Raw genomic sequence first — 12,208 nt, 5'->3', positions numbered from 1 at the left:
TTGTTGAAGGCCTTCTGAAAACTTCAATGCTGGGCTGAGACTCTTCATCAGGTCTTGTGTAGGGACTCAGTCCTGATGAAGGGTCTTGGCCAGAAACGTTGACTGTACTCTTTTCTATTGATGCTGTCTGACCTGCTGAGTTCCTCCAGCATTTTGTGTGTGTTGCTTTGATTTCCAGCGTCTGCAGATTTTCTCTTGTTTGAAATGTTCCCAAAGCTGCTTTAACAAACTAAATATATCAACTCTGACCCATTTTGTACCCTCAACTGCTGGAATTAACATTCAGCTTTGTATTTAATGTAATTTTATGTCGAGATGATGAACAAATATGTGAATTGTGAACTTGACCTGAGCTGGAACTGACCAGACCATGAATACTTACTTGCCTTTCTCTGCCGAACCAGACCTGGTTGCAGAAAATAAATATCTGCACCATTGCTATTGATCATGAATCAGGGGTTAAAAAAAAACTGAATTGTGCTGGGGTTGGTTTTTCAGAATATACCCTTGACTTGAGCTGAATTGGCAACAGTCATGTATATCCAGGTTGGGCTTGGGTTGGATAGTCAGGCTAGTGTCTACTAAAATTTGAAATCAAGTTCATTTTTATTTATGAATTACCAGTTTTTTTTATTTTGTTGGTTTTTATGGTCTTGTTGCATCCTCAAGTGGGATAAGTTTTTCAATTTGTATGTGAATTAAGAACTTCAGTGTTTAAAGAAAGCCTGCTTAAATTGAAGTGGAAAAATTCCCCACCTACTCAAAAGGTTTGGGGCAAACTAAGTCTTAATGCTAATTGGTCTTGTTTCAAAATGCATAAGACTGAAGATTACTGTAAAACTTTGCATACTCCTGTTTTTAAATGATGAGATAAAATCTGACTTTTCTTTTCAAATAATTAGCTCAGTTTGAAAAACAAATTGATCCAATTCCATTGGATTTTAAGTAGTGCTTCATGCAGGGAAAAATAACCTGACAAACACGGGAGTTGCCACATATGTAAGCTAAATAACTTAATAGTATAATGCTATAACATGATTAAAAGTCTACAATCTCTAAATAATTTTGCAAATATAAAAACGGGTTTAGTTCTGCCAGTGTACAGGGCTGCTCTGGGACTACAATCGTTGCTGTGGTGAGTAAATGTTCAATAGTATTATAAATATGTATTGCAAGCTATCTAAATGCAATACATTTTGTAAAATCATTCAAAACTTTTGAATATGTTGTGAGAGGCACTGGAATATACAGTACTGTGCAAAAGTCTTAGGTGCATATATAGTTAGGGTGCTTAAGACTTTTGCACATTGTGGTAATATTATGTACTGCACTGTACAGCCGCAACAAAAACGAACACATTTCATGACATGAGTGTAAACCTGATTCTGATATGGGTCTCCATTGTGTACTGAGAAGGAAGGGGGTGCAGGGAGAGAGGAAATCATGGTTGAGAAAAGGGGAAATGAGAGGGGAAGGAGTGGAAAGCACCAGAGAGACATTCTGTAATGATCAATAAACCAATGCCCCTGCCTCGTGTTTCAGGGCTGAGTGTGTCTGCGCCCATGCCATGCCCTGCTCCTGACACTCCTCTGCCACCTGTCAGGGTGCCACCATCCCAGGGTGCTCCACCTTCGCCATTCTCTACCCCTTTGCTTCTGCATAGTACTGTAGTTTCTAACGTGTTCAAGCAAAAAAGCAGAATAAAGTTATCCTCTAACACAAGAAATTCTGCTGATGCTGGAAATCCAGCGTAACACATACAAAATGCTGTAGGAGCTCCACAGTACCAATGGAAACAAAAACAGTTGATGTTTTGGGTCAAAATCCTTCATCATTTATCCTCTCCATCTTTACTGTCTTGTTTATAACCTTACCATGCAAACTGTGCTTGTTTAGACATTGAACTTTTAATTATTACAGGTTATCAATTACAGATCAGTTTTTAACATCTGTTCTTTGCCAATCACTTAATTAAAATGTAATTTTGATTACATTGATCAAACATGTTTTCACAATTTCTAGCAAGTGCAGTCTAATGTTATGTCACCGCACTCACCTGGATCCACCCACATCACCTGAGTGGGGTCCTGAAGAAGGGTCTTAGCCCAAAGCATCGACTGTTTATTTGTTTCCATACATGCAGCCAAACCTGCCGAGTTCCTCCAGCATTTTGTATGTGTTGTTTTGGATTTGATGCATCTGCAGACTTTCCTGTGTTTACAGCTTATCACCTGTCAGCTCTTGCTCTACCTCTTCTTCCCCTGCCACTTTCTCCTTTTCTTTCTAGTCATGAAGCGTCTTGCCTTTAAAAGTCAACTGTTCATTTCCCTCCATAGATCCTGCCTGACCTTCTGACTTCCTCCAGATTTTAAGCATCTGCAGTCTCGTGTGTCTTATCATTTTAATTACATTTTGAGAAAAGTTAGTCCTCATATTGCTGGACTGTTACTCCAATGTTCTTTTTATCCAGCCAAGGATTAAATTGAATTGCTTAAATTTCTAGATTCCTCTATTGCTTGAAATAATTTTGTTTTTTGGGATGTGGATCACTTTAGCAATACTCATTTTCATTATTTATCTGCGTCTGGTTTGAGGGGATATTATTTAGCCTTTCCCTTAAGTTGCAGACTTGCTTCCACAGTGTTGGTGAGTGAGAACTGCAAGATTTATCAGAAATGATACAATTGATGTGCCACTTGAACCCTAATTCTGAGTGGGTGAATGGAAAAGGGGCTTGTTTTGCTGTTTTATTGTGTTGCTGAGCATGATAGGCATGCTATGTTAGTGCTGGAATGTGTGGTAACACTTGCGCATTGCCCCCACATCCTTGGGTTATGTTGGTTAATGCAAATGATGCATTTCACTGTATGTTTTGATGTACATGTGATAAGTGAATTTGAATATGAATCTAAAATTAATGAATTTTTCCTTTTCTGCAGCAGTGATGATTTTTTTTTTCAATCTTTCCCTTCTCACCACCTTTAGACTCTGCCTTGCAGCACCTATTCCACCACTTACGGGTGCACCCTTACTGTATGGTTGCAGTGGTCCAATCACACCAACATTCAGTATTTTAGAGTCTGGTGTTGTACCTTTAGATGATGAACACTGCACTGTGGTCCTGAGGAAGTTGATACAGTTGTGTATCAAGGCCTGTGGCAATCACACAGTGTACCTCCAATTTGATAACCTTTAGTGTTGTACCCAACCAGGTGAATGAGTATTCTATCACACTCCTTACATTCAATAGCAACAGGAACTATATATGTATTTATTTAACATTACATCCATGACAGAACTAAAGTTTTGTGTATTCAGTTGGGATGAAGGGTGGAAATAGGGGTACTTAATTCTTCGCTGTTTCTCGGACAACTTTTTTTTTAGTTCCTAGAATTGTATGGTTCTGGCACCTTTCAAACCAAGTGTAAGTAAATATATTCAATTGATTCCACAGTAGATAATTTTATCCATCACTTCAATGATTTTGAGAGAGCATCAGTAAATTAATTAATCAGAAATTTTGTGTACAAATTCCCTTCCATTGCCTTACCTTGAGTGGATTGGGTCTTGTTTCCACTCCGAGCTTTGCAATCAGAGGCAGAACATCTCCAGCTGTCATTTCTTCACTTGCTCCTGCATAATTAATGTAGTACAACATCCAGCTGAGGAACTGCACTATCTCCCTTGATTCCAGCACTTTTCACTATGGATCAGGGTTCCGTCAGTGCTCTCTGACTCATTCTGCTGCTTTACGACTTCCCTTAATGCCCTCCTACCTTTAGTTAACATTCTAATCATTTGCCCTGTAATTATGTATGTTACTACACTGAAGCATGGGTAAGGTTCTGCATGAATGGAAGCTTTTGCAAGTACAAGAGCTGTTTAGTTGGAAAGAGGGAGCAGCAGTCCTGGTGCATAGAATGTTGACGGGATCTTTAGTCTTCCTTGACTTACAGCTATTTCCATGTCTGTGATGCAAGTTGCCTGGTGCTAAGATGCAGCTAAGTATATCTGGGCATCCATGGTGTATCAGACCTCTGATTTGGTGGGGAGGATCCAGTGGTACAGAGGGAGAAGCTAAGAATTGTTAAGAATGCTCATTCATGTGTTAGTAATACATGGGAAATAGCATGCTCAAATTGTGAACTATGGGGGAAATTCGATTTTTTAATGAAATATTTATATTGTTACTGCTATATTGTTTCCTCATAGAAAATTGGCTTATTATTTTCACATGTACAAAGGTACACGGGTAAAACTGCTTTGCATGACATCCATATAAATCTTTCATTACAACAAGGCATTGAGGTACTACAATGGAAAAGCAAAAACCAGGATGCAGAACAGTGTTACAGTTGCAGAGAAAGAGCAGTGCAGGCAGACAATAAAGAGCAAGGTGATGAGATAGATTGTAAAGTCAAGTCCATCTTATCATACCTGATGACCATTCTTTATTTTTTGACAGCTGGATTAGAAGCTGTCCCTGAGCTTGGTGGTATCTTTTTTAAAGATTTTCATTATAGGTAGCGAAATGTGTAGACAGGTTGTGGAGGAGAGAGGTTGGTTTCCATGATGCACTGAGCTGTGTCCTTTGCAATTTCTTGCATTACAGGAAGTGCAGCTGCCGTACTGAGCCATGTTCATCCTGATAGGATGCGACCTATTCTGTATCAAAAAAAATTGGTGAAGGTCAAAGGGGATATGCCAAATTTCTTTAGCTTGAGGAAGTCAACTGCTAAAAATGTACCTTTTGAGTGTCTAAAATTGTTATCCCAAAGGTTGGACTGATAATGATGTGGGAAACACTTAAGTCATTTAATAGTTCAGTCTGTTCCTTGAAGTGTACTCTGTTTTGGAAAGTTCTTTAAGAAAATGATGTGTTTATATTGAATATATGTGCCTTCATACATGTACCTTCGGACGCGGCATCAAAGATTATGTAGGCCGGGACGTGGGGCTGAGGACGGGAAAAAAGATCAGCTATGATTGAATGGTGGAGTAGACTCGATGGGGCAAATAGCATAATTCTGCTCCTATGTCTTAAGGAAATATTTCTGCAGAATGATGGCAGAAGAGCATTGATATACCAAATATTCCTCAATTGCTTGTGCAGTAACTGGATGGGATTTGGGAGGCACAGAAATATTCTCAACTAAGTTGTATTGTGGCACTGTTGCAGTGTTAGTTGATGCTGGACAACATTTGGGAGAGGAATTCAAAATTAAAGTTTGTGTCAACTGTTAGTGTTGACTTAAAGAAAAGTACTAATTTCAGAAAGTGTCCTAGCAGGGTGTGATTGAAAATACATTATCTAACTTTCAAGGCTTGTAATATGGATGAAAGCAATCTATTTGTGCATTTTATTTTGAATAGTAACAAATTCTGATCTCGTTTGACTTTTGTTACAAAGCTGATACTCCACTGAAAATGTGCATAATTTGTAATGCAGGACCACCCATAGTGACACTCTTTGCTAATTATCTATTATATCTCTTTTTAAAAGTAGTTTAAAACTTGCTTCCTCCTATTTGGTCAGTGCAGCCTTGAAACTCTAAATCGAGTATGGGTTGGAAAGAGTGATCACCTTGCTTATAGAATACAAGGTTTTGGCAAGGGATCAAACAGTTGGCCATTCTTTTTGATTTAAGCAAATTTTGGGAAACGTGTAATGTCTTTAAACACCTTTCGCACTGATTTGTTAAAAGAAACCGCAAAATGCTGCTGCGCAGGTGTTGCAAATGTTGATGGCTAATTGAGGGAAGCAGATGGCTTTAGTCAGTGGCATCAAGCCAAAAGAGCAGGTGCTGGTCATGTGACTGCTGGTTACCAGGGTAATCTTATTGCTCTTGGCGTGCAGATGAAAGGAAAGGGGCCCCAGTGTTCAGCTGTAGTATTGTATAATTTGTGGCCGTTAGAGCGGAAATAAATGCTGGAAATGGAGTCTCATGGCAAGAGAAGCTGATGGCACTGTTTAGTAAATACTCAAATAATTGGTGTGGAAATAGGGCTGAAAATTAAGTGAAATGGATTTTTTTTTCAGCTTGGTGTATGGTTTAGCATGCCTTTTTATATCTTTTGGTCATTACATCTCGACTACATATTAATAAGATGAATTTGAGTTCTTTGAACATGGGCATTGTTCCCAGCAGTTAATTATTTTATAAACACTTTGTCTAAGAGGATTCAGCCTATTCTAGGACAGTTGTATAGACTGGTGGATCCCAGTTTGCACACTAGCTATGTTTAACAATCACTACTATTTTACTATTGACAACATTAGGTGGTTAACAATAAAGCATGATTAATCAGTTTTTGGGATTCCACTTTATTAAAGTTAACTTAGTCTGTGTGCTAGGGCATACCTGGGAGCTACATTTACAGTTTACACAAAGTGCAGCTGCCAGGATATAGACAATAAAATGTTCATATCTGGAATTGCACATTTGCTTGCTTAATTTGTAATTATATCCAGTTATAATAGCTGAGTTTGGTAATATGGCCTGCACATAATAACTTAGCCTGCCATATAGACTAGTTTGCTTTTGGTTTCATGGTACTTCTCTAAACCATTTAAGCAGAAGAATCAATCTGTTCGCGCGGACCAATGAACCCAAAATTTGTTGGCTGTTATTTGTGGCTTGAATAGTAAGGCTGCAACCTATTGAACGACTCAAGGGATATGGGGTTCATGCTAGAAAGTGTTGCTAAAGTTCAAATATCTGCCTTGAGTTTGAGTAGTAATGCAGGTACGAGGAGCCAGTTGGCTTACTTTTGTTCTTAGTTTAACAATTTATTATGTTCATAACTTGCCCTTAACTGATCCCTTGTGGAAAATATTTTCAAGACAAGTTTCAACTGACTTAAATTCACATGAAGACTTAATCTTCCATCTTAAGTTTAATGATGTTCCAGTAGTTTCAACTGGATCAATTTCATTGAGTTTGACAGTGGAATCATAGAAATAGAACAATACAGCACAGGAACAGGCCCTTCGCCCGACAGTGTTGTGTTAAGCTAAATTAATCAAATGGCTAACTGAACTCATCTTGACTGCCTATACAATGGCCATATCCTTCCATTTTCCTCACATTCATGTGTCTAACTAAACATCCCTTAAAGTCCCTAATGTTTCTGCCTCTGCCACCACCCCAGGCAGTGCATTCCAAGCACCCACCACTCTGTAGAGAAAAAAGACAACTTGCCTCTCACATCTCCTTTGAAATTATCTCTTCCCGCTCCTCCTCCCCATCTTAAATGTGTGCCGTCTTGTATTAGACTTGCAACCCTGGGAAAAAGATGCTGTCTGTCTACTCTCTCTCTCATAATCTTATAAACATCTATTCGATCTCCCCTCAGCTTCCGCCGAAGGATTATATATATCCTTCGGTCATATTTTAACTACTGCACTGTGACCGTGTTTTCATTTTGAGTTCCTTCATATTAGATTTTCTGTTTTTGCAATGCTTGTTTTTGGGCTAATATGAAAACTGGTTTCTGAAGCAAGGTCTTCAAAAGTAAAGTCAAGGGTGCTTGATATTAATTAGAGCCACTAAATTTCTCTAAAAGAAATGTGATTCATAAATAGTTATTATTATTACTAATTGTCTCAACATCTATAGGATTTTTCAAGTCAGAATCAGATCTTTTATCACTGACTAATAACATTAAATGTGTTGTTTTGCAGCAGCAGTGCAGTGCAAAGACACTAATTTACTATAAATTAAAAAAATAAAGATGCAAAGAAAGGACTAACAAGGTAGTGTTCATGGACCATTCAGCAATCTGATGGCAAAGGGAAAGAAGCTGTTCCTGAATCATTGTATGGATCTTCAGGCTCCTGTATAATCTCCACAGTAGTAGTAATGAAATGAGGGTGTTTTCTGGATGGTGAGGATCACTGCTGATGGAAGCACCACCTTGAAGCAGTGTCTCTTGAAGCTGTCTGGTTCATATTTGAATATTACATGAAGAAATAGTTCCTGCATTTGAATATTGAGAAAACTGAAGGAATCCCTTTCATATTGTTTGGAGCCTTGTGTTGCTGTTTGACTCTTGGCTAAGCTCCGATACCATATGTTCTCTCTCTCGGCCACCTACCACTTTACTGTAACGTTGTCGATTCTACGCTCTTCCATTGGATTGTCACTGACCATGTCTAAGCATGACTTTTCCATTCTTGCTGCTTGATACCCACTTTACATGCATCCACCTATTATTTCCTCAGTATCCTACACTCTAATTTCCCCTACTGTGTGCACTTTAATACCTGCCTTGGTTTCCGCTGGCAATAATTCCATTGTAAATGTTCTTGTTTTTATATTCCTTTATCTTGCTGCATCTAGCTGTGCCTGAAACCCAGCGAAATGCCTTCTAAATTTTGACGTTTTGTGAATCTACTTTTTGTTGTGCCGTTGACAGAGATGTGCCTTTGTTTGCCTGGCTCCTCAGCTGTGTAATTCCTCTCTAAACCTCCACCAGAGTTCACCTGGCCCACAAACACTCATTTACATTAATCACATATTATTCTTCTAGCCTCTCATCAGCTCTCCCCAATCCTATCACTCATCTGCACTCTTGGGATATTTTTCTGATGGACATTTAACTACCAATCTGCATGTCTGTGGGATGTGGGACAAAATCTGAGCACTCAGCAGAAATGGGGACAATGTGTAAACTACGTAGGTCAGGATTGAACCTCAGTCACTGGAGTTGTGATTTCATGGCCTAGAGTTGATTTGAAGGCACCATGCACAATATGCTATGTGGGGCTAAAAGAAATATTTTTCCAAAGGAATCTATTAAGCTGAAGGGAAAATTTGATCAGAATTTAATGCCATCTCCTTCATTATATCTTCCTTGCTTTTGTATTTCATCTTCAACATGCTTTATTACTTTAATAAAATTATTTAATCATTTTAATGGAAATTGCATTTTAGTCAAAGTTGGTATGTTGCCATTGTGGCTGAAAGTGGCCTTGACATGAGTATTCCAATGTAGAGAATAGCTAAGTGATCTCATTCGGTAAGTTTACAAATTCTGTGTAATTAACCATTCACTTTCCAACCCCTGTCACCCAGCTTCTTTCCTCTTACCCACCTGGCACCATCTGCCTACCCCCACGTACTTACTCCATGGGGTCTCCTATCCCTTTCCCTACTGGTTCCATCTGCCCTTTATTCCTCCTTTATTTAGTTCCTCATCACTGTGTCAGAATTCACAGCTATTTTTTCCCTCCACTTCTTACCTTCTAGCCTCTGTCTTTATCTCCCCTCACCTTATTCCAGCTGCCTTTTTCCAACTATTGCCTGTCTGTTCTTGCATTATTCCTCCCTTCACCCCTTTATAGTAGCTATCTTTCCATCTATTCTCTGTCCTAATGCTAGTAATTTCTCTGCCTCAGATGCTGCCTGCAGTTTGTTTTTTTTCCCCGTCATTACAATTACTTGTATTTTTTCAGGAAGTGTGTCACTGAAGTAGGGTGGTGCTGCCACCACCTTAAATCACTGCAGTCTTTCAGATGTTGGGTAGGGAGTTTCAGGTATTAGACCCAGCGATGATGGAGCATCAGTATATTTACAGGTTGGGATCATTTGTGACTTGGGGATCCTTCTGGTGTTCCCTTGTGCGTCATGGTGATGGAAGTTCTCTGTTTCATCTAGGAGACTAGATAAGTAACTACATTCGAGATGTCAGGAGGTGAGTCACCTGCCCAAGATAACTAGCCTCTGACCCACTTCAGCAATCTCTTACGTGCTCTAGTTAAGTTCCGCGTCAGTGGTGGTCTTGACAATGTTGATAGTAAAGTCACAGAATTGGTAGTGTCCTAAATGGACATTGGTGTACTCTGAAGTGGAAAATATCAGCCCATGCTCGCAGGTTCTCATTTTTTTTGTATGCAACAATAACTTTTTCTTGAAAAGTTGAATTGAATTAACTTTATTACTTACATCCTTCAAATACATGAGTAAAAATCTTTACGTTACATCTGTCTAAATGTGCAATGTGCAATTTATAGTAATTTATAATAAATATTATATACAACAGGATCGTCAATATAACATAGAAATACAGTTGTGTCAGCGTGAATTAATTAGCCTGATGGCCTGGTGGAAGAAGCTGTCCTGGAGTTTGTAGATCCTGGCTTTTATGTTGCGGTACTGTTTCCTGAATGGTAGCAGCTGGAACAGTTTGTGGTTGGAGTGACTTGGGTCCCTGATGATCCTCCGGATCTTTTTAAAACACCTATCTTTGTAAATATCCTGAATAGTGGGAAGTTTGCATATATAGTGATGCGCTGGGCTGTCTGCACCACTGTCTGCAGAGTCCTGCGATTGAGAGAAGTACAGTTGCCATAACAGGCAGTGATGCAGCCAGTCATGATGTCTTTATTGTGGCAGCCCCTACCAAAACTTTTTCAACCGTCTGGGGTGAAAGAGGTACTGTCATGCCTTTTTCACCACACGGCCAGTATGTATAGACCACGTGAGATCCTTGGTGATGTGGGTGCCGAGGAACTTAAAGCTGTTCACCCTCTCAACCCCAGATCCATTGATGTCAATAGGGGCTAGCCTGTCTCCATTCAATAGGGGCTAGCCTGTCTCCATTACTCTTGTAGTCCTTTGTTCTTGCAACATTGAGGGAGAAGTTGTTTTCTTGACACTACTGTGTCAGTTGCAAATAGATTTCAATATGGTCAAGACATCAGAACATTCCTCATTCCATCCGTCAGAACAGCAGGAAGGTCACAGGCCACTACACTGAGCAACTTGTTTAGTGATATTCAGAGGTCAGGATGATTAATTACAACTACAATTTCACCCATTGGACTATTTTTCCCCTTGATTGACCAATGACCATTGACCAGTGCCAGACTTGGTCAGATGCTGTTACTATTTTTGGGACATTGAGGTAGCTGTACATTTTTGTACATTTGTGAATATTTATAAAATGAGGCTGAATAGTCCAAATATTGACAGATCCAACTAAAATTTTTAATAGTAAACTCAACGTGAAAATCCAAGAATATAGGGGCTCTCTAGGTTACAAATGACCAGACTTGTGGAAAACTGACTTTATGCAAATTCTCCCTTGCATTTTGAAGCAATTTTTTAGATAGTAATATTAAAATGTTTCGTGGATACAGAAATAGAGCCATACAATTTAGGTTCCAATGGAAAACTGCAAACAAAGTGGCTTGCATGTAGTTATAGCAAACAAAATTCTTGAATGACTTGGGGACTCTCCCTGTAATAACTTACACTTTATCTCAGGATTTTGGTTCCTCAATCCATGTTTAGAACAAGGCTTTTATATTGCTTGGAACTGAATGGTACCGGAAGGTAACCAACCTGACACAATGATTTAAAGTAAAATCCTTTCTGAGATGATTGCAGGCCCTGGATTTGGAGCTAGATAATGTGAAGAGATTTAAAGAGAAAAATATTTCCCTCCATTCTGTTTTTCAGCATGTTGCCCTTTGGAAACTTCGGTAAAATTCCAATAGTCCACAATACTACTATTCAGAAAATCTTTTGGCATCTACCTCACCCACTCTGTTTAATGTGCTCCATTTAAATTCACTGGGATCTCCAGATGAAACCTAACATAACAGAAAAGCTGTCAGTCCAAGATACTAGATTATTGTTGTACTTCCATATTTTTCCTGATGTTTCAAGGCTTGAATTGATGGTTAGCTACTTAAATTCATCTGCTAAAACCATCCATAATCTTGTTTCTTCTCAACATGAGTAAATAAACATGTTACCCAGCTGGCCTCCATCATTCTACTCTGTAAATATGATGTCACCCAGAGCTGCTGACTTATTCAAAATTAGCTTTGTTGACCCATTATCCCTGTGTAATGTTCTTGATAAAGGCTTGGTTCCTGGTAAAGCTTCAATTGAACACATCCTTGTTTTTGTGTGTGTTGCTCTTGTTTTATGGTCTTGCCCCCTTACTATTTCTGTAATTTTCCCCAGCCCTTTCATCTTCAAGGTAAATTTTAAAACTCCACTAATGGTAGCTTCCACTTCCTACACATCTCCATGCTTAAAAAAAAAATCCCCTGCTATCTCTGTCTCCTTTTGTGTGCAATCATTTAAAATCTACCTCTTTGGCCAAGCTTTTTGTGAACTGTCTTAATGTGTTTGTACTTGTCTTGACACCGGTTTTATTTGGGGAAAAAAATATTTCTGCTGCTTTACAGCTG

The 12,208-nt window shown here is 38.9% G+C and overlaps 1 protein-coding gene across 5 annotated transcripts in view; it reads left to right on the top strand.

Moving 5' to 3' along the window:
• Positions 1-12,208, top strand: part of chd7 (chromodomain helicase DNA binding protein 7) — a 228,198-nt gene that overhangs the window by 90,468 nt on the left and 125,522 nt on the right. The window lies entirely within an intron of this gene.

Source organism: Hemitrygon akajei, chromosome 1 (genome assembly GCF_048418815.1).
Source record: "Hemitrygon akajei chromosome 1, sHemAka1.3, whole genome shotgun sequence".
NCBI lineage: Eukaryota > Metazoa > Chordata > Chondrichthyes > Myliobatiformes > Dasyatidae > Hemitrygon > Hemitrygon akajei.
This window is presented reverse-complemented; position numbering and strand designations above follow the sequence as displayed.